This window comes from Protopterus annectens, chromosome 13.part0 (genome assembly GCF_019279795.1).
Source record: "Protopterus annectens isolate FY-2018-M chromosome 13.part0, PAN1.0, whole genome shotgun sequence".
NCBI classification, from domain to species: Eukaryota; Metazoa; Chordata; order Ceratodontiformes; family Protopteridae; genus Protopterus; species Protopterus annectens.
In genome coordinates this window covers 927,220,764-927,245,393 of record NC_056747.1, presented here as the reverse complement: position 1 = coordinate 927,245,393, position 24,630 = coordinate 927,220,764, and the positions used below count along the sequence as shown (strand labels likewise).

Sequence of the window (24,630 nt, the reverse complement as noted above, 5' to 3'; positions counted from 1 at the left end):
TTGTTTACTCTCTCAGAGCTATAAGTACACATCCTGGCAGATTTTATCATTGGCAGACCCTCTAGAGGCCACCTAATGAGATATCTTATATCCAAACAGCCCTGACCCCCAAAAATAGGGGTCAAAGTTTATAGCTGATTACTAGGCTAATGACCCCATGGGGGCCTTTTTAAGCCTACCCATGTTTCCAAAGGTGAGAACCAAATCATATAACTTGTGTTTGTAAGTTAAAGATCTTAATCATTATGCCAACCCCAAATCCCATCATACCAAGACCAACCCATTTTTTAACTTTGTTGCATTGAATATTGTACTTCTGCATTTCCAGTGATACTGATAAAGCAGAGCCATAGTTACTATTTTTTTTTCAATCAAGTCACAGGCATTTTTGTCTAATCCTAAGTGCACCTGTATTGTATTACATTTAAGTCTGCACTCACACAATAACTATTTGCATGAATGTGTTCTGTCCACATTATGAATATTGAAATTATACAGTCTACCTCTGAACACACTTTCACTGTCTTACTTTCAGCTTACTTTCAGCTTGTATAGCTTGAATCCTTTTATTCATGGCTGTAGACAAACATGCATCTCTACCATCTACATTGGCTTCCTTTACCTGAGATTTCAAAAATGTCACTAGAAATAGCTGTCTGTAAACCTTGTTTTTATCAGCATAACTCATACAGAGTTGACACATGGGCTTCTTTGTGGCTTGACTAAAACAAAAATGGACAAGCAGACAGTTTGCAATTTAGACCATGTCATCTGAACATCAGTTAATTTATTATGTTACACCATGCTTCATATCAAGTTCAAAGAGAACTTTTGTCACTTATGCAGTTTCTATAACCAGATGTCCTGCCCAGACATGTTCTTAGACGTTATGATTTTGTGACAGCTGTTTCTGACCTTACTTTACACAGTATCCACTGAAGCCATTTGTATAGTACTCACAGATATTTCTGTAACATATTTGTTAATGTTTTTCTAATTTTTTTTTTTTGTTAAAGGACATTCTCATATAATCGATAGTTGCACCACATATCCTATAAATTTCCTGATCTTTTTCTTTATATTGCATTTTTCAAACTTCCTGCTAGTGCTGCAACACTTGCATTGGGTGTGAGTCTTAGATACTGTGTTATTAGACGTCATCTTAAACAGCATATTCTTATTGTCATGTGTAGTCCTGTTGCTTCTTATTTTTATTATTTGTATAGTTTTTCAGCTTTATTTTTGATTCTTAGGTTCTGTGTCAGTTTTACAGACATCTGTGCCATCAGCCAGTGTTTCTAATTGTACATGTGACAGTACTATTATTTGACACACAGTGACTTCTAGGTTTAATTATGGAGTTGATCATAATGTCACTTACAATTTCATTTCTTTATGCCACTGACAATTCCATTTCTAATCAGTGAATCTTATCTCCAGTCATATACCCTGTGCCTGACATCCATCACATATTCAATAGTTACTGTGGCTCCTGATTTTTGGCAAAAATAAATCTAACATTGGATAGGCTCTTTTTAGTTTGTAGTATGCCTAAAATATAGCTTTTAGTGCTGCCAGTCTTTTCTCCTCAGTAAGAGTATTAAATGTGTCAATGAGTCATTTGTCTGTAATATGAAGAAACATAGCACACTTGATTTTTGTCATGCTTGTCAACAAGGTTACTTGTGAGATATAGTCTAATATCTGCATGTACATTTCCAGTTTCCTGACCAGCTCCTTTGAAGTTCCAGAGCAAATAGAGTTTGAATTATCGTCCTTCTGAGGCAAATATTGAGGATAACTGCCCCAACAAATAAAGGAAAGAAAATTTGTATTTTTTTCTGTTTTATTAACAAAGGGACTTATTACACAGTTCCTTCCTATTTTGACCGATGCCAGTTCAATTTCTTCTGACACAATGTTGGTCTTTCAGGCTTAACTTTTGGCAGTGGCATTAACAGATCAGATGCTGCAGTACACATAAGGCCTTAGAAATTAAGATATACATGACACACATGCTGCTAGCTCAACTGTTTTCTTGCCAAGTCCCCAACCCCACTTGGTCAAATGACTCACATCCCCATGTAACAGTACTTCTTAAAAAATGTACCAGAGCATACACTTATAGAATTCCTTTTGAAAGGGTGCATAAAGTTTATTTTGGTTGTTTAACAGGTCAGATAGTGCACGGTGGTTGGTGTAACAAGTCAGTGACTTAAACTGCTTGAATAGTTCAGCTCACCAAGACACAAATTGTCATAAGTATTTTGAGTAAGCAGGAGATGGCAAATAAACTGTTATCCATGTTTTTCAAGTGGAGGACGGCTGATGCATGCATTAGGCCACTGGGGCCTCCTTACTTTCAGGCCCCACTGGCCTAATGGCTAAATCACTGGCCTCCTAAGCAAGTGATTGTGGGTTCAAGTCCCATCTGGGATTACACAATCTTGAAACTACTCCTGTGGCAGCAGGTGTAAGTGTATGGCTGGAATACAGATGGTCCTGGCTTCTAGTACAGGGTGTGCAACCCATCTTCTGGTGCCATTCTAAGAGGATCCAGTATCTGTCAGCCTGGGATGACAGAATCGATGCTTTGCCAGAGATGGTCTTCATCTGTCATCTGTGAGATTTTGGCTACTGGCTAAGGCTGTTGCCACCCCCTTTTAGGTAGTGTCTCAAGGACAAAATTCCCAATGTAAAAACTCTATCTAAAAACAACCTCAAGGTAATGCAGATAAATGCTAGGAGTCTTAACATGAAACTGCACTCACTGGAAGCAGTCCTCACCTTGGAAGATACAGACATTTGTGCAGTCACAGAGACCTGATTCAAGGCTGTGGAGAACAATCCACTTATTCTGGGTTACACCTCCTTCTGACCACAAACAGAGGGTGTGAAAACTAAAGGAGGCAGTGTGTCAATATTCATTAAAGATAAATACACCTCCAGATTGGTTAAACATTATGATTCCCTGAAGATACTTCAGGTGCAGTTAACGGTTGGTAAGACTACTACTCCTCAAGTCATTGCCAGCTACAGGAACCCACCATGAATCAGAACACCCACTCTGCCTATTTGGATCTACTTGAGTCTATCAAAATACATCCAAACACTATGGTTTTGGACGACTTTAGCTACCCATCCACTGACTGGGTAACTTACACATGCTCAAAATCACCTCCCTAAAGCTTCCTTGACTTTGTTAACTCCAATGCCCTGGAACAGCTGGTTGACACCCCCAAAACGGGTGCCAACATCCTGGATCTGGTGTTTACCAATATGGGGGATCACTGTAGCACCCCCACTGTGAGGTCTTCCCTGGTGATATCTGACCACAAATCAGGCTCATTCAAAATAACTATCCCACCTGACCCCACTTTCCAGCAGCAACTAAACTGAAAAACTCCTCCAAAGCAGATTATAACCTGTTACGGGATGGTATAAATAACTTTACTGTACCTCCCCCTTCAGATGGAATTGGCAGTTATGCTGAGTTCTACACCAATCCTTTATACAAACACCTGTATAACTGCATTGACTCTGCCATACCTGACAGGACCAAAACAAGCAACTCAAGGAAGAGCAAACCTGCCTGGTGGACAACTGCCATTAACAGGCTTTATAATAAGAGGAAGAAATTGCTGTCTAAGAGTAAGAGAGAGCAAGCCCTAAACTGGAGACACTCCTTCCTCAGCTTAAAGAAGCAAATAATACTTGTTGTGAAGTCTTCTAAAGCAAATTATGAATCCAAATTAGCTACATCAACTAAAGACAACCATAATGGGGTCTTTAGTTAAATTTGTAACCTAAAAGGAAAGGCCCAGATGTGTGCCAAACTGGTAGTTAATGATACCACATGTACTGAGGCTGTAGACATAGCTGATTTGTTGGCAGACAGGTTCTGTGAAAACTTCATTCCCCTGTCCCCACCACACGTACCCCATGACATCCCTACCACCTGCCCCCTACCTTGTATTTCTAAAGAGTAAATTGTAAACGTCCTCTCTGAGACCAAAAACACAGCATCTATGGGACCTGATAATATCCCAGGCTGTGTCCTACATGGGCTCCAACAAGAATTAGCAACACCACTGGGTACTCTTTTCAATCATAGTCTAAGCACCGGCTTCATGCCAGCTGAATGGAAAACTGCCACTGTTACTCCCTTGCACAAAGGTGGTGCTTCCACTGACCCCAGGAATTATAGACTTATTAGCCTGACTAGCCTTATCTGCAAGGCCATGGAATAAATCATCATGGACCTTATCAATAGTGATATAGGTAATCTCCAAACACTTGACCTTACTCAATCTGGATATGTCAAATGGAGATCATGCCTGTTAACCTGGTGAACTTCTTTGAGACAGTCACCAAGGCCATGGACTAGGGGAAATCTGTGCATACAGCCTACCTAGACTTGGCCAAGGCTTTTGACACTATCCCCCACTCAGGCATCATTGACAAACTCACCCAGCTAGGTATCGACCCTTATATAGTTAGATGGGTAGCTTACTGATAGAACACATATAGTATAGTCAAAACAGGTTAATCCACCTCCAACAGCAGACCTGTAACCAGTGGTGTTCCACAGGGATCAGGCCTGGGACCTTTACTGTTTGGAATCTATTTCTTTGAACTAAGTACAAGCAAGAACTAAAAGTCTGTGGCTGACAAAGTTTGCTGATGACTGCAAACTGGGAGCGGTCATAGAATCTCCAAATTTTGTCAACATCCTACAAGAGGGTCTTACACAAACAAGTGATTGGTGCCAAAGTCAGGGCCTTAAACTCAGTGCAAAAAAAGTATTATCATTCCCTTCAGTAAAAGCGATATTCTTGCTAAATACCACATCTATAACAACACCCTAAGTATGCACTCAGTGGTGAGAGACCTAGGTACACAGGTTGACAGCAACCTTACCTTTGATCACCATGTCTCCACAGTGGTAAGAAGGGCATTCTATATTGCTCATCTCATAAGTAAGCGCCCTGCCTCTAGAAAAAAAAAGAAGTTATACCTTCCATGTACTCTTCCCTCATCAGGCCAATAATTAAGTACAATGTCCCTTTTGGTATGTACCTTTCCAAGCACATGCAGCAATTGGAGAAACCACAAAGTGTCCTCACAAGGAAAATTCATGGTCTTAAACATCTGTCCTATGTGGATCATCTGAAATCGCTGTCACCTTATTCTGTTTCATACAGACTACTCAGAGGCAATCTATGACCCTGCTTTATTGGAAATGCTGCATATCCATTAAGTCAAATGGTAAATGGGTTACTCACTCTAAAGACCTTAATCTGGTATGTGACATTAATAGAACCTAGTAAAAAGGTAGAACAAATGGTGAAATACTCCAACTGGTAAAATAAGTTAACAGAACAGGGTATATCGAAGCCAGTTAAAACAGATAATCTTTATTGTAATCCACACGGGTTAAGCGCTTTCATCTGCCTGAAACGCAGATTTCATCAGAACCATTCTACAAGGCAAAACTCAGTCTTAAATACTAGTTTTGGCCAAACACAATTGATTAATTAATTCAATTAACTTGAATAAGTCTTAAAACAACCACGCTCTTCAAATAATATGAAGTGGAAATTATTAAAATGAATTAAAATGAATTAAAAATGAATTAAAAATAATTACAAATAACACTCTTCAAATGTTGTTCTACGAATATACATATGAACTAAGTCCTCTAGTTGATCAAACTCGTTCATCCTATACACAAATGATACCTATACACAATGAATAGCAAATATATATATATAAAACATTGATATAAATATAAATATATAATACAATAATAAAATACATGAACAGTTTGTGAAGATGTATGCCAAGTGTTCATAATGTTCGTGAACAAAACGAGCAAGGTAACTATCCTATAGTAGTAGTAGTAATGTTAGTTAACTTAAATGTCATCATAATTACAATATATAAAGATGCTTAAGGCTACTAAAACTAAAAACTAATCTACTCAGTTCTTAGTCAGTGCTATGCACAAATTGTAGTGTTGAACAAGTCCCTCATTCTACTATAATAGGTCCACACTAAATGCTCACAATGTGTTGCACTATGATGGAACATGTAATTAAAAGCGTGTGAAAACTGTAATCCAAGATGAAGGAACTACAGTAACTGATATGAATAATTAGTGATTTCAACTCAGTTTAAAGCTAACAGTGGTTTTAAACTAATAAAGTCATTAATACCAGGCGTGGTGGCATCAGTACTAATTTGCCATCTACTTTCTTTCCAGGCCAGGTAAGTCTTCCAATCACCCCCCTTATCCTTGATGTTTACTTGGTCAATAATGGAAAACCTAAAGGTGTGTTCAGTGCCCTTTTCACAAATATGCCTGTACAGCGCATTTTTGGTGTCTTGCTTGCTGATGTTATAAATGTGTTCGTATATCCGTGTCTTGAACTTCCTTTCCGTTTACCTATGTAATAGGCATGACACTTTATACAATTGGCAATATACACTATACGCTTGGAATCACAATTGCCTGATATACTTGTGATCTTAGTGTGCAGGATGTTCTCTAACCTAAAGGTGGGTGTAGTGTTTATAAACTTGCATTGATTGCAATGACCACATTTACTGGTACCTTTGTTGCTGACTCTTCTTGATCCACTTTCTAAAATATGCTTTATATTATTTCCAGTTTTATACACAATCCTCATCTCTGTTCCTACCAAATTACCCAGATTTCCGTAGAAATGATAGTATTCAGTACTTCTTTAGAATGTCAGTGATCAAGTTAACAAATGGGTTGAACCGAATCACACATACCATCATATTTGGCATGTCACCTATTTTATTCTGCATAAAGGTTGAACTGCCTAAGAGCGGTTTATATTTTAGCCCCATTGTGCCTTGACATAAGTAGTGATGTTATCCAATAATTTCTTAGGATATCCTCTGTCACTAAAAAGCTGAGAAATGAGGAGTAGTTCCTTATTCATATCTTCGTCAGTAGATGACATTCTGACTGCTCTAATGCATTGGCCCTTAACAATATTTCTGAAAATGTGTCGAGGGTGACAGCTAGAAAAGTGAATATAATCGTTTGAGAAGGTAGGCTTCCTGTATAATCTGGAAATGAAACCAGTACCAGTATTACCTATCCAGGTGTCCAAGTAAGGTATACCTTTTTTGTCATGTTGATGGGTGAATTCACTTTTCTAGCTGTCACCCTCGACACATTTTCAGAAATATTGTTAAGGGCCAATGCATTAGAGCAGTCAGAATGTCATCTACTGACGAAGATATGAATAAGGAACTACTCCTCATTTCTCAGCTTTTTAGTGACAGAGGATATCCTAAGAAATTATTGGATAACATCACTACTTATGTCAAGGCACAATGGGGGCTAAAATAAAAAATATAAACCGCTCTTAGGCAGTTCAACCTTTATGCAGAATAAAATAGGTGACATGCCAAATATGATGGAATGTGTGATTCGGTTCAACCCATTTGTTAACTTGATCACTGACATTCTAAAGAAGTACTGGAATACTATCATTTCTACGGGAAATCTGGGTAATTTGGTAGGAACAGAGATGAGGATTGTGTATAAAACTGGAAATAATATAAAGCATATTTTAGAAAGTGGATCAAAGAGCGAAAGAAGAGTCAGCAACAAAGGTACCAGTAAATGTGGTCATTGCAATCAATGCAAGTTTATAAACACTACACCCACCTTTAGGTTAGAGAACATCCTGCACACTAAGATCACAAGTATATCAGGCAATTGTGATTCCAAGCGTATAGTGTATATTGCCAATTGTATAAAGTGTCATGCCTATTACATAGGTAAAACGGAAAGGAAGTTCAAGACACGGATATACGAACACATTTATAACATCAGCAAGCAAGACACCAAAAATGCGCTGTACAGGCATATTTGTGAAAAGGGCACTGAACACACCTTTAGGTTTTCCATTATTGACCAAGTAAACATCAAGGATAAGGGGGGTGATTGGAAGACTTACCTGGCCTGGAAAGAAAGTAGATGGCAAATTAGTACTGATGCCACCACGAAGCCTGGTATTAATGACTTTATTAGTTTAAAACCACTGTTAGCTTTAAACTGAGTTGAAATCACTAATTATTCATATCAGTTACTGTAGTTCCTTCATCTTGGATTATAGTTTTCACACGTTTTAATTACATGTTCCATCATAGTGCAACACATTGTGAGCATTTAGTGTGGACCTATTATAGTAGAATGAGGGACTTGTTCAACACTACAATTTGTGCATAGCACTGACTAAGAACTGAGTAGATTAGTCTTTTAGTTTTTAGTAGCCTTAAGCATCTTTTATATATTGTAATTATGATGACATTTAAGTTAACTAACATTACTACTACTACTATAGGATAGTTACCTTGCTCGTTTTGTTCACGAACATTATGAACACTTGGCATACATCTTCACAAACTGTTCATGTATTTTTATTATTGTATTATATATTTATATTTATATCAATGTTTTATATATATATATTTGCTATTCATTGTGTATAGGTATCATTTGTGTATAGGATGAACGAGTTTGATCAACTAGAGGACTTAGTTCATATGTATATTAGAACAACATTTGAAGAGTGTTATTTGTAATTATTTTAATTCATTTTAATTCATTTTAATTCATTTTAATAATTTCCACTTCATATTATTTGAAGAGCGTGGTTGTTTTAAGACTTATTCAAGTTAATTGAATTAATTAATCAATTGTGTTTGGCGCCAAAACTAGTATTTAAGACTGAGTTTTTGCCTTGTAGAATGGTTCTGATGAAATCTGCGTTTCAGGCAGATGAAAGCGCTTAACCCGTGTGGATTACAATAAAGATTATCTGTTTTAACTGGCTCCGAGTGACGTGGATATACATTAATAGAACCTGCTGGAGGGAAAGCTTTGTCTCCCAGAGGTTACCACACCTTTGGAACAGACTCCCACTTCATGTCAAACAGAGCACCTCATTGGTCCTCTTCACACACAGTCTGGATGATTGGATGAGTAACTGTAAATTCACCCCAGGGGTTCCACCTGTGTCCCTTTTGGACAGGGGTATTAGCTGCAGATTGTGGAAATAAGGGTAGAACTTGGCTAGACTTGTAAGGGACCTTAGCCATGTAACTTCTTATGATCCTATGCATGCACATTTGTGATACTAGGAAGGATTACACAAATGTGCAGACCAAAGACAGGTAGGGGAAAAAAACAGTCTGTCTGTGTATGTGCAAATGCAAGGCTATAGATCACACCAGCATGACTTGATGTACTGCAGTTATAGGAGCATGTCTCAGTATGCCCACACTCTATGACTGCAGTCCCATTTCAACATTATCCATACCTATTACCCTGAATTTGCAAAAATGATGTGAGTGAAAGTGTGCCCTACAATCAGTTTCATACAATATGCAAGAATCCTAATACCAGCTGCATAACAGTAAGGAAACCATTTGTATGGTAGCACAGCTGCAAAAGGTGGTTGTAAGACCCACTGCACCATCAGCAGTCTCCATGCTATAGTTGTGTGCATAAGCTTACACGTGCATTATCATGTGTTTACCTAATGTCCTTACCATACTTGTGTACAAAGATTACCTCGATAATAGGACTACCAGTGATAGCATTTATATTAGTACTCTCAGTCATATTATGACTGTGTACTAAAATTGTGTATTTATGTAAATACACACACACATACATATACTGTGTATATATTAGTGTATGTGTGCAAATGCTTAGTTGCTTATCCCAAATGCATGTTATTTGTAAACTTCCAGATGACTTACACCCAGGACATAAGCAGAAGACAATGATCTCTAAAGGACATGGTCTCTGAATATCTATGGTGTGCCTGGCTCTTGTCGGCTGCAGTCATGCACAGTGGAGAGAGGCTGTGCACTTTCAGTGTGTGCCCCCATAATTTAGCTATCAGGGGACAGTGGAGGAGTACAATGTGTATATACAAATACTTTCTATATTTATGGATCTGATGAAGGGAAAACAAAAAAAAGTCTTGACATCCCTGTAAAACCTGAGAATACTGCTGCCTACATGGAACTGTTCACAAAACCCCTGTACAATCATGTACCCACCAGGAAGAAATACAGGATTAACTCAAAACACAAGCCACCCTGGAGGAATCACATCATTTATGCTGTATAACAGAAGGATGAAAGTCATATAAAAAATTAGGAGGTGTAGCACCCAGAAGGATAAAAGCATTCTTATCAAACTAAACAAACACTCAGAGGAAAAATAAAGTCTACCAAAGCCAAATTTGAGGTAAATTTGGCCTCCCAAGCCAAAGACAAACACAAGGCATTCTTTAGCTATGTCTGCAACTTCAAAACCAATTCACAATTGTGGCCAGAGCTCATTGTTAATGGAGCCACCTATACTGAGACAGAATATATAGCAAACCTACTGGCCAACAACTTCATCTGTAACTTTACCCCTCTCTCCCCCTCAATATCTCATCAAATATAACTGCCCTACTATCACTAGGGATCAGGTCCTCAATGCCCTCTCTAAGGCCAAGAACACTGCTTCAATGGGCCCAGGCAATATCCCAGGATGCCTTCTAAATAGCACAAAACATGACCTATCAGAGCCTCTGGAATTGCTGTTTAACTGTAGCCTCCAAATAGGCTTCATGCCTCATGAATAGAGAACAGCAACAGTCATCCCTCTGCACAAAGTTGGGCCATCTACAGACCCTGGAAACTACAGACCCATGAGTCTCATTAGTCTCATGTGCAAAGCCATGGAAAGAAATATCATTTAAATGATCAATAATGAAAAAGGAAACTCCAGACAATGGACCCAACCCAATGTGGTTTTGTCAAGGGCATGTCATGCCTACTCAACCCCTGGTAGACTTCTTTGAGAAGGTCACCAAAGTAATGGATGAGGGCCAAATGGTTCACACTGTCTACCGTGACCTAACCAAGGCATCTGGCACAATACCCCACTCAGGCATTGTTAACAAACTCAAGAGGTTAGGTATAAACCCTTATGTCACCCAATGGACAGCCAGCTAGCTCACAGACAGGACTCAAGAAGTTAGAATTGGGGAGTCCACCTCTAGAAAGAGGCCAGTCACAAGTGGAGTCCCTCATGGATTGCTCCTGGGACCACTCCTTTTTGTCATTGATTCCTCTGAAGTCAAAGCCAATGTCAAGAGCCTGTGTCTGACTAAGTTTGCAGATGACTGCAAATTAAGAGCAGTAACAGGAACCCCCAGTGACACAAATGTTCTCCATGAAGGGCTGACACAGACAAATAACTGGTTTCAGAGCCATGAACTAAAACTGAATGCTAAGAAATGTGTAACAATTTCCTTTGGGAGGTCATCCACCCTTGGTAACTATCATATTGACACCCCCCAAGAACTGACACTTGGGGACACTTGGTATTAGACACGCATAGACACCAATCTAGCCTTTGATCATCACTTGTCCACAGTAGTGAGGAAATCAGTCTATGTCGTGCAACTTATGAACAAAGATATGGCATCCAGGTCCAAGGAGGTCATTGTTCCACTGTACTCAACATTCATCAGTCCTATCATTCAGTACAGTATCCCCTTTGGTATGTACCTAACCAAGTAAATCCAACAATTGGAAAGTTTACAAGGGTTTCTCCCTAAAAGAATACAGGGTGTAAGCAACATGTCCTATGCAGACAGCCTCAAACCCCTATCCCTGTATTCTTTCTCCTACAGGCTGCTGAGAGGAGAGCTATACCTGGCATACAAAGCATTGTCTGACCCCATCCTGATAGTCTTCCTCTATATCCACAAAACAAACAGTACCAGCATTACCCATTCTAAAGATTTAAACCTTGCCCGTGATATAAATAGGATCTGATAATGAGACATGTACATATCCCAGAGACTACCACTTCTCTGGAACAGGCTCCCCATCCATGTGAAGCAGACTTCCTGCCTAACCCAATTCAAGTGCAACTTGGACAATTAGATGAGGAACAGGAAATTCATCCCTTTTTCTGGCACCTATATCTCTAATGGGCACAGACAGCCTGTACATTTTTCATCTCCCAGGCTCCTGCTTGCGAATGTTTTATCTCCCAAGCCCCTGCTTACACAGGGTACTTGTCAGAGATTTGATAACCATAGCTAGGCTTAAAAATGCCCTTGTGGTTATTAGTTTAGTATAAACCTATGAACTTAACAAGCATGCTACAATGCACAACCTCAGACCATGCAAAAAAAAAAAAAAACTACTGCTGTACACTCCCTGGTAATTATATATACTAACTCCAAGATTGCACAATACCTGGAGAAGGGGCACAATCTCCAACTTGTCAGGATCACACACCTACCAGCAACCTCTATTGTAGACCAAGGTATGTCAACAAAACAAATGTCAATGTTTGGGAGTTTTGCATAATAAAAGTACTCCTATATCTATATTTACATCTCTTTATTTCATATATATATATATATATATATATATATATATATATATATATAATCTTTCTCTGTGTATATATATATATATATATATATATATATATATATATATATATATATATATATATATCTTAAGGCACTAGATGTATATACACTATGTGAAAAAAAATAATAACCAAAGTTGTAGCATATTAATGAAGGAAGCTAGTGCTTGTAAATAAATGAATGAACACAAAGAAAATGTGTGTATTAGAATTTATTATTATTAACTTCTAATAAACATGTTTTCGTGTTCATTCATTTATTTACAAGCATCAGCTTCCTTCATTGATATGCTACACCTTTGGTTATTATGCATGTCCTCCCTGCGGTCGGGTGGGTTTCTTCCGGGACCTCCTGTTTCCTCCCACATTCCAAAGACATGCAGTAGGTGGATTGGACATTCTAAATTGTCCATAGATGTGAGTGTGTGTGAGTGAGTGGTACAGATGAACTACTGTGGCAGGGCTAGCCACCCAGCGGTGTAAACCTTGGCAGGAGATGATGGTCACTGTTGAAGTGACACCCCCACCCCATGTGCAAAAATGGGAAAAAGAGGTTGAGGATGGATGGATATATAAATATATATGCATATATTTTCTCTCCAAGCCATCATTGATGAGTGACTGAATCTGAAGGTAATGTTGCTTCAGAATTATTAGTAATTAGTTAATCAGTAAGGAATTCCTCCTCCCAATCTCTTAGCTCTCTCTATATTTTATTTCTTTTTCTTCATATACACACACACACACACACACACATGTGTGTATATATATATATATATATATATAGACACACATGCGTGTGCACATTGTATGTTAGAAATGATGGGAAGAAATGGGAAATATGAAAATTTTTAATTGTAAAATTTAATCAACATCACTTTTTGTTAAAATTGCATCTAAAAAAGTAACTGTTTGCCCCCTTCACACACCCATGTGAGGTGCACTATCTCTAAGATTGTGCAATAATGGGGAAAAATAAAACTTCACTAAACCTACTATTCCCCAGTCTCACAGTAAAAGCCTTTACCCACCCTCACTCACAGGCTCACTCTCACACAACCACACACATACATTTCTACAACACCTCTCAAACACACACATATGCAAAGCACTCTCATCTACACATATGCGCACTCTCACACACACACACACACACACACACACACACACACACACACACACACACACACACACACACACACACACACACACACACACAATTTTAATTTAAACAAACCTGAAGGGTAGGAGGACAAACTAACCTAAAGCATACAAAGTAATTCTTGCTAACTGTAAAATAACTAAGATTCATTATTAAAAACTGAAATGTCTGTTACTGAGAAATTTGGGGGGGGGTTGTTAGCTTAGCTATATCAATAGCAATCAAAGTTAAATTCAGTTTTGGGTGATTATGGGTAATATTGGACCTCACGTAAGTATGGATCCAGAGTAACAAGTGACATGTTTATGAAAACAGACATAATTGCCTTTTCTCAGTGACCGTATCATTTTTTTTTATTCACTCACATGATCCAGGTTAAATTTATTTAGATAAGAAGTTAAGCAGATTGCTAGACAGAGTACATCAGAGAGATAGATGGACGGTTAATTTCATTTGTAAAGGAGGAGGATGCCTCCCCAACCCCCTGTACTTTCTTTTTTTTATGCTTGATAGTGGGGAGTTTGGGAGGGGTGATAGTCCCCTTTAGAAATGAAATTAACTTTAAAAACTAAGCAGGCAACTCCTGTCAAATCCAATGGGCATTAAGTACTGCCAAGTAACCACTGCTTCTTCGATCTCCTTACCTGTAAATATGACACAGCAATTTCATATTACACTGCCAGCATTACAGTCTGGACCTTGACAGAGTTTCTTTGCACTTGTCAGTGTTTTCTAATATTGTCGAGTTTTGAATGTTTCCTTTCTTTTTTTTTTTTTCAATAATTTTTATTTTTACATTTATAAATGTCACAAATAAAAACCATCTTACAACATGACCGTGTGCATATATACATACATATACACATACATACATATATATATATATATATATATATATATATATATATATACATATACATACATACATACACACATATATACATACGTACGACGAAACCAAAAAAAACACACAAACTGGTAAAAACAAAAACGCCAAGGGATAACGCCTCCAGCAAATGTGCGATACAGATGCAATACACCCACTGTCGAAATTCAGTGTTAGATAGGAATAAAGCAACGATGGTTCAGAAATTTAACGTACTGATGAATCTAGAGGTGCCAATATCCTTATTTAGCTTTATATCTAAGAAACTAATTTCAGTATCATTTACCTCATATGTGAAATCTAAGAAATTAGTCATAGTTTTGATGTCATCTATGAATGGAACCACCATCTCCGGAGGCCCCTTCCATAAAAGGAACATATCGTCCTGGTACCTAGTGTACCAAGCGACATGTTCCTTAAATAAAAAGTTGCTAAACAGCAAAGTGTTTTCCCATTGTGCCATTACACAATTGGCAAAAGAACCCCCACAAGGTGAACCCATAGCTACACCGGAAGATTGCCTGTAAGTCAGGTTGTTAAAAGTGAAAAAGTTATATTTTAACACTAATTCCAATAAGGTCTCGATCGTGTAGATAGTGTTCTGTTCGACTTTTCTTGACTCAAGGAACTCTCTAACCCAATCTAAACCCAGCTGTTGTGGAATGACGGTGTATAGATCTTTCACGTCCACAGTCACAAAAATTAGGTTAGGATCAAAGGGTACCCTATTGATGTTCTCTAGGAAGCCCCACGAGTCCTTACATATCTGAATTTCTTTTTCTATGTGTGGTTTTAAGACACTGTCTACATATTTGGCGCAAGCAACCAGAATGGATCCCCTACCGTCAACTATGGGTCTAAAGGGGGGGTCATGGATGGACTTATGAATTTTGGGGGCTCCAAAAAAAGAAGGCATTCTTGGTGCTACTATGTTCAAATAAGAATGGATGTCGGTGTCTATAAAATCCTCCAAAAACAAGTCTTCAACTGTAGTCCTGACCCTATTGTATGCTGTATTTACTTCGTTAATACTTGTTACTTCATACGGGCCATTTTCCAAATGGGTAGTCAGTTTGTTTATGTAATCCACTTGGTTCATAAAGATAAGCCCACTACCCTTGTCGGGTTTCATGACCCGAATGTTGCAATCCTGTAGTAATTTTATAAAATCACGTTGTTCAGTTGATATGTTTAGGCTGTGTTTGTTTTTATTATTAGTTTTGTTGACAGCCAAAAATCTTAAATCCAGTTCGCAAGATTTTTCAAAAGTTTTAAGATTGCTTATTAGGGGTGGGTTAAACAAACTAGCTATTCTAAAAGGTTTGATAAGTGAGGAATTCTTGCCTAATACAGCCAACAAATTTAATTTACGAACATACAGTTTCAGATCTACAATTGTTTTAACCAAGTCCATATGAGTATCAGGGACAAAGGACAACCCCTTAGAAAAAAAAGTCAGCCATAACTGCCTTTTCTCAGTGACCGTGTCATTTTTTTTATTCACTCACATGATCCAGGTTAAATTTAGATATGAAGTTAAGCAGATTGCTAGACAGAGTACATCAGAGATAGATGGACGGTTAATTTCATTTGTAAAGGAGGAGGATGCCTCCCCAACCCCCTGTACTTTCTTTTTTTTATGCTTGATAGTGGGGAGTTTGGGAGGGGTGATAGCCCCCTTTAGAAATGAAATTAACTTTAAAAACTAAGCATGCAACTCCTGTCAAATCCAATGGGCATTAAGTACTGCCAAGTAACCACTGCTTCTTCGATCTCCTTACCTGTAAATATGACACAGCAATTTCATATTACACTGCCAGCATTACAGTCTGGACCTTGACAGAGTTTCTTTGCACTTGTCAGTGTTTTCTAATATTGTCTAGTTTTGAATGTTTCCTTTTTTTTTTTTTTTTTTCAATAATTTTTATTTTTATTTTTACATTTATAAATGTCACAAATAAAAACCATCTTACAACATGACCGTGTGCATATATACATACATATACACATACATAAATACATATATATATATACACATATACATACATACACACACACACACACACATATATACATACATACACATATACATGTTATACATTGATGTCAAATACCACAGGATATAGGTCGTACAACATATCTATTTACACTATGTACATAGATGCTTTCATTGTTAATTCCACAATTATATAGACAGTATATACATTCGTAATATCCAAGTTATTATTTAATATCTGAACTTGTATGTCTTCTTTGGTTCCATTATAGTGTATTTCTAAGTTGCTGTGTGATGAATTATGCTAATATGACATTAAATGTTGTTCCCAAATTTCTCTGGATTTCATGTTTTTGTTTCTTTTATCTATTACTATTTTATGAGCTAAAAGGTGTTGTATAGCTACTTGTTTAAAACCCTCCCAAGAGATATTTATCGTATCTAGCCATTTAAAATATATATACAGTTTAATTAGTAGGCAAATTGTTAAAAGTGTATTTGCTTGTTTTCTTGGGATGTTGGGTGGGAGAATGCGTAACAGAGTGAATTCCCAAGTTAATGTTGATGTTTGATAACCTGTTTTTTGTATTTGTACCTTGAGAGAGTTCCAGAGCTTATAGACACATTTACAGCTCCAAAATACATGGATTAAGTCAGCTATCTGGTCCTTACAGTGTGGGCAGAAAGGTGATTTTGATGTGTTAAATTTGTGTAGGATTGCAGGTGTAAAATAAGCATTATTATTGATCATGAGCTGAGTGTATGCTAACTTTTTGAGGGGTAGAATCTTCAGTGTTAGATTGATTGCCTGGCTTATTTGCTGATCATCTATGGATGGTTTAATTTTTCTCCAGTAGTTAGAGAAGAGGAGGTCCTTCTGGTATTTGATTTCATTTATCATTTTATATGAATTGGTAATAGTTTTCTTTGTTGTGATAATAGTTTTCCAAAGCCTGCTACAAGTTTCTATGTCACTATTGGTCATAGTAATATTTTGGAGATAACTGGAACACAGTTCTTTGATTTGTCTTAGGATTATTATGTGTGATTTAGGGAGGTTTAAGTTGGTCCTCATGTCTTGTATTGAACAGTTAAGGTAGGGATAGATATCTTGGAGAATGTTTCCTTTCTAAATGTCCATTTCCAGTATTTGCTAATATTTTCTAGTTTTGAATGTTTCCTTTCTAAATGTTCACAAATAGTGGTTAAAAGAAATATCAACGCAAATAAAGTAGTTGTTGATGCTAGACTTATTTTGATACATCTGATACCAATTACTACTAAAATTCAGTTTTAGTAAAATGTTATCTTACCTTTGCAGCTGAAAACATATCATTTACTACTTGATTTAAACAGTCTTTTCCAAAGACAGACGTCCTTCACTCCAACCCAGAGATGATTTCAGAAGTGTACTCCCCATGACTTAGTCCCATTTCCAAGGGTCAAGGTCAAATGGATTAAGTGCAGTGATACTATTTGTAACACATTTGGGGCTTGGAGTGACATTAGACCATGTTTTAATAAATGAAGGTACTGCAGGCAGACTGGCAATGAAATAGATGACACAGAAGAATTAGGGCTTCTTGGAGGAGAGGTGCCCAGGACGTCTAGGGTATCTTCCACTTAAAAAAAATAAAACACTGTAGTGGTGGTGGCTTCTTTGTCTGACTTCACTGCAGAGACACACAAGGTTGCAAGCAGTGCTAACATGTATACCATCACCTCAGATTAGTCTAAAACCTGCTGAGACACTGGGAAGCTGTTTTGGGGTCTGTTCCATTACCTTCACTGGAACTGGACCTGTACTGCCAAAGGAGAGGTAGATGTATGCCAGAGTGGGGTTTCTGTTAAACATTATCAAGTGTTGCTTAATGTACAATTTTCGTCAATGTCTTCACCAGACAAGGATGAGCACATTACCTTGTTCTGCTGTAGAACTGCTGGAGTCCACCATGGGGATAAGGTTAAATATTGTTAAGGTACATACATGTTTATCTTGTCCGGTCCTCATGAAACATGTCACCTAGATTCCCAAATGTGAGGCATAGTGCTGCATGACTTTGGGGATTGGGGGATCTGTCACTCAGCAGGAATACTATTTCCTGCACGGCCCAATCTGGTACCAAGAGCACAATACATTATGCATTGTGTGCCACTTATACAATTTTTGGCACAGGTAAGTATGCTAAAGGCTAGGTTTAGCACTCAGAAGCAGATATATCTGTAAATAATAGTTGCCTGTTAGTATTTGAACACATCACTGCTTATTTTATAAATGATTACTCTTTCTTATTTTTCTATAGCCCAGTCTTTGGTGCAGCACAAATCATAAAGAAATGATTTCGTTTTTTGGCTACCTCAGGAAACTTCTGCACTTTTTCCTTTCTTCATGAAGCTGTTACAGATGTTATCAAGCAGGATGAAGCAAAGGACACAATGGAATGTACTGCATTTATTGCCAGCCAGCGCTTGCAAGGAGGTGCAATTCAAAACGCCTTGCACAAGGGAGCAGTATGAATGTGAATAGTGCTGTCACATAGTAAGGAATTCAGCTGCGGAGTGTCTGTCCCCAAGACAAGAGGGGGATGTTAATTTTACTACTGAATGGTACAGTGAGTCGATATTTATCCAGACCTGCAGTATTGGGTTTGCATTGGCATAAGCACAGAGGATGGTAGTCCTTTCACATGCTCACTGATACCCATTCAGCTAGACTAATGCATAACACTATCTTCTGCTTGTCTGTAAGTATAAGCAACAGTTGTCACCTGCCAGGGACAGCTGTGAATCATGACTGATGAAAACATGCCATTGCAAGCAGTCAGAGAATATCTTCTATACCATGTATTTCATGATGTGCAATAGTGAAGTTTATGCTGACAAAAAGAAAACAAGAAGCAAAAGAATGCATTCAGTTTTAAAATTCAAGTTTCCACACTGCGTCTCACTGTCAGGCTGTAAAGTGTAAATCAGGAATTCATATTAACAGAAATTTGTATAATTTATTTCACTTAACATTGGCAGTAGCCATTTGGTGAGAAGTGCAGCTCTGAAATGTGAAAATGTGAAGAACTGTTTGGACTTTTTTTTGGGGGGGGGCGAAGGACAGTATTCAAAAAATAGAAAATACAACATTTAAAATTAAGATAATATTTGTTATAGCATACTGACTTTATTTTACTAACTATGTAACTTTTATGATTCTAATGTGACTTAAAGAAAGATTTCTATTTAAAATATGGGTCTTTTCAAGCCCAGTCTGAAACCAAATATGAATGTTAACATATTTGTTCTGGTAACAATCCCACAAGCCCCAGGGCTAACTTAGTTAACATAAAAAAGGAGACACACAGCTAGGTTGCTAAAATGATACTATGACTGGAGTGTGGCCGTAAAATACATGTGCAATGATTTCTTTCAGGCATACCTGTCAACCTCAGCACAAGAAATCTTGCCAAAGCTGATATAATGGGTGGATAAAGGCCTAATAAAAGGGACAGATTTTAAATATCACTTACAAACTTAGAAAGTTGATAGAATAACAGGATTTGTCTTAACACTCATTTTTCTGAAGGCTATGAAGTCTGAAACATAAATGTAAGTCATTATTTAGTAACTTCAGTCTTCCAATCACCCCAGTGATTTGACTGAAAACCACAAGTTTTATGAGAAACAGGCCAAAAATATGAGGCAAAAATCTGGACAGTTTGAGAGGTATCCTTTCAGGCACAGTGAGTGAAGAGCATTCCCTAGTGTAAAACTCTAAGGACAATTTTCATCACGATTACAGCATTTCCAATCAGGCAATTTTTCTGATTTTATGTTTTTCTATGCCAGTACAGATCTTGCAAGGCACTTGTTGCATGTTTGTTATTTATTAAAGACTGCATCTATAAAATGCATTAACTGTAGCATCACTAAATATTAGGTCATCTGGCACTCCATGCAAGTTTAACAGACTGGCACCCCCTCCACCCAATTAGTCCTATGCACCTGTGCGCAGCAATGACCTCTGTCTGCACCTGTGCAGAGCAACAGCAGGCTGGTATTTGTTGAGGGAGAATAAGTACAGTATTGGTCTTCTGTTTTTTATTTAAGAAGCCAGTGATGATATTGTGGCTTCTTAAATAAATGCATTTCACTAAAACACACAGCTACTGAATGTGTGCATTTAAAAACTGCAATACCACTTGTAGCTTTTTAAATAAATGCCAGTACTGCACTTGCTCCCCATTGGCAACTGCTGATTGTGCACCCTAACAACTTGTACCCAGGTTTGCTGCTACATCACCCCCACCCTAATTACAGCTCTGTGTAATGCACACACAGCATGATCTGCTGCTGAGAATAGGATGTGTTTCTTGTTTACATTATCAGGTTGAATTACTCTTTATATCTTTGCACAGTTTGTAAATTAAACTTGTTGGTACGAGCCTGTTAAGGATTGTACATAACTGGTCTTACATGCCCTAAACTTTATGATCAGATTATCCTGTAAAGTTACTAACACTATTTAAAGATGGTTACACAGCCCATACGAAGCTGTAAGGTCAGCAAGAAAAGTATGGCCCCTTTAAAAGAGTACTGTGCCCCACAAAGACTTTTCTCCATAGTATTAAAAAAATAGACATTTTACATGCCTCACTACTCTGCAGTTTTCTGAAATAACCTCTTCAACCCTATCATTAATTTTGTGCATGTGTGATTACAGATGTATGCCTCATATATTCAACTTGCTGGAATTCATAGGGCAGAAACAGATTTATGCCACACATTTAACTTGCTGGAATTTATGGGGTGGAAATCTGAAATTGCACTAGCTGTGCTACAGATGTGGACAGAATTCAACATTTGTGAGAGAATTTGCTTAAAAATATCCATGGTGCTGTTGGGCATCTGAGGCAGGTAATGTGCCCTTTTTATATAACATGGAAAAAGTATTTTCAGGGATACAGTATTCCTTTACTACCATACCTCTCTGTTGAAATTATGGTGATCTGGAAGCACAATGCTTTAGCGTAACAGAATTATTAGGCACCAGAGCTGTATCTGGTTTATCTAGCACCTGGTGCCTGCCCCATTCCGGAGCTCCATCTGCGTGCTACAGTAGATTACACCACAAGAAGAGCTGAATGCTTTTCTGTACAGACATTCAAAAAATAATGCAAGAACTGCACCTCCCAGTCATGCCCCCTTGTGCTCAGAGCAGCTGCCCCCTTCACTGCACCTTTGCTATGGTTCTTTTAGGTATAAACATACTAATCAGCAATGGAATATTATTAAAACTGTTTCGCTAGGTATTTCCAGTTGTGGGTGCATTGCATTTAAAAAGTCCTTTCAAATTTAATCTACAACAAGCTCTCAGCAGGCCAGTTTTGTATAAAGAGATATAATTAGGGTGGGGCAAAGTGGTGGCTATCCTGGGCACAAGCTGTAAGGGGGCAATTGGCAGTTACTGATGAGGCACAATTGCAATACCTGCATTAATTTTTAGAAGCTGCAGGTGATAGTGTGGCTCCTTAATACTGGGTGCCTCATTAGAAATTGCTGTCATTGTACCACAGTTATGAACCTGAAAATATATTTAACTTTGGGAAGACTATTTTTGGTCTTCAATTTCAGGTTAATGGGGTGCCAGTCTGGGGATCTACCTAGGTTACCAGATCACCTAGCAATAGCTCTGATTGTGTATGATATGATATGACCTTTCAAGTTAATATGTAACTACCTAGCATCAAAATTACATACACATTAATATATTTAATAGTAAAGCAGGACTTTTGGCAGCATGTACCACACTAGCTTGCTTACACAGGAATATAAACCACCATTCTTCATGTATATTAGACCAACTAAAGGAACACCTGGATTCAAATGTACTACTACATGCAATCTGTATTAATGGACAAAAGTATAAATAACCCATAGTGCGTCAAAAATATTCTCTCACAGCAAGAGGTTCTCTGGTTCGATTCCTGGCTGGATCACCTTCTGTGCAGTCTGCATGTCCTCCCTGTGGTCGAGCGAATTTTAAAGGCATGCAGGTAGGTGTGTGTGTGTGCACCTTCTGTGAAGGTTGGGCACTGGGCTGGCAACTCAACACCATAAAAATTCCACTGCCAATCAATTTGCGGACTGGTGATCTGCTGTGACGAACCCTAACAGGAGAAGCCAAAAGACATTGCTATAGTATAGTAAAAGCTTTCTTCACAAATGCTGCATTAAAAAGATTTGATTCATTTCTACACCTCTTTTGGACACTTATTTGGAAAAAATAGTACTCTTTACAAAAGCACTGCTGTTTGGATTTGGATTTCTGGCAAAGAAAGGTACCAATGTAATAGTTCTCTTGCCCTAGAGCTCTCTGCCCTGCCTTATAAATCACAGCATTCAAAGCTGCAGTGAGTCAGGGATTATGTGTGTGTGTGCATGTGTGTTTGCCTACCACTTTCCTAGCATGCAGTCAGATAGAGCTCCAAGGGATGGATATGTAGCAGGACCAGCATGAAGTCATCAGACAGATACCAAATGTGGTGGGTACATTGCAAACCCTTTTATTTAAGTAACTTTAACACACACTGTATTCTGTATGCATCAAACATGAATATAAAACTTTTCTTGCTAAAATAATTAGGTATGTCTTAGGGCACTGCAGACAGAAAGCACTTGATTGCATAGGCACTAGTCACAAGGGCCAGAAATGGGCAAATGATTTTTGCATTTGCATGCACCCCTCCTTTTTCCAGTGCAACCAAACATAGTGGGTGCATACTACACCATTCAAACACACACACAAGATGCAACACACTCTTTTATGCTGTCGCCTGAGGCAAAACCAACTTATAAATTTAGTTTGTAGCAAGCACAAGGGTTGTTTATATTGGCACCAGTTTCTAAAATTATGAAAATTACTGCTGCTATAGCGAAGGATATCTCTTATTCGTCAACTGCTTTAAAAAGCATTTACCCTACAACAAAAGTCATTATTATCTAAAAAATCTAGGTATGTGACCCACCTGTTGGTATTTTTAGGCATGATACAGTTTGTTAGACTTTCAAGGAAAAGAAGTCCCTAAAAAGTTAGTAAAAACAACAAACTATAAAACTATTGTACCTTGGCATAATGTGCTATTTACCTTGAGGTACAGCAGTCCTGAATGCCTACATTAGAGGGGAATGTGTATAGTTGGAAGTTGTTATACCAGCCCCCCAGCAGACTAGTGTGAGTTAGCCTTAAATATTTTCATTCAAAGAAAATCAATTTGTTCTTTTAGAAAAAGGATTTCACCGAATATCAGTTGGACAGCTTAGTATTCAACATATGACTGTATGTCCAAGTTTCCTCATCAGGATTCTACGTAATGTCTTCTCATTCTGTGCATTCACTTTGTTATTAAAAAGAGAATAAGAAAGATAAAAAAAAATAAATCAATAAATGCAGTGTCCCACATAGTAGTTAGGCATGGTATTCCTATCTTCTTTTTAATTTTGGTAATACCATAAGACATATGTACTGTACATGTGGAGTGCAGGAATCTCTTGAAAGAACTGAAGTTCTGCAGTTGATAGTTTCTTAGCTGTTCAACTTAGAAGCTTGCAGAGAAAAATATGATACACAGGCATGTTTTACTATAACATGCAGACATATCCTATATATGTCAATAAAACAGCAGCTAAAAGAGAAAAGAAAGTTATCTATTTTCATGAACACTAGACTAAGTGGAAGGCTGACATTTAAGCATTTAGGACACCTAGATCCATAATAATGTAACTGAAATCCTTCAAGAAAGGCTAAGATTTACAGCCATTTTGTTTCTTTCATTTGATGTTCTAAAGTCCTGCTTTTTAATACAAGATTTCATGTATTCTGTGCACAATATATAGAGACAACGCTCTTTACTTATGCCTTTAAATAAAGTGCAATGGCTGGATGTGAATCCTATAAAACAGGGCAAGTAATTGGAGTAAAACTAATACAGTCTTCAAAAGAGTAAAACAATTTTGTAATAAATATGAATAAAGGAGGTGGAGTATTTATGTAACTATCCTTTGTACTCTAGAATTAAAACTTAAGAATTTGA

At 37.7% G+C, this 24,630-nt stretch overlaps 1 protein-coding gene across 2 annotated transcripts in view; it reads left to right on the top strand.

The window, feature by feature from the left end:
• Nucleotides 1-22,591, top strand: part of WNK4 (WNK lysine deficient protein kinase 4) — an 895,969-nt gene extending 873,378 nt beyond the window's left edge. For both annotated transcript variants that reach the window (XM_044054689.1, XM_044054688.1), the window contains exon 20: nt 18,853-22,591. The gene's annotated coding sequence lies outside the window, so the exon portion shown is untranslated. The remainder of the gene's footprint in view (nt 1-18,852) is intronic.
• Nucleotides 22,592-24,630: the final 2,039 nt, after the last annotated feature.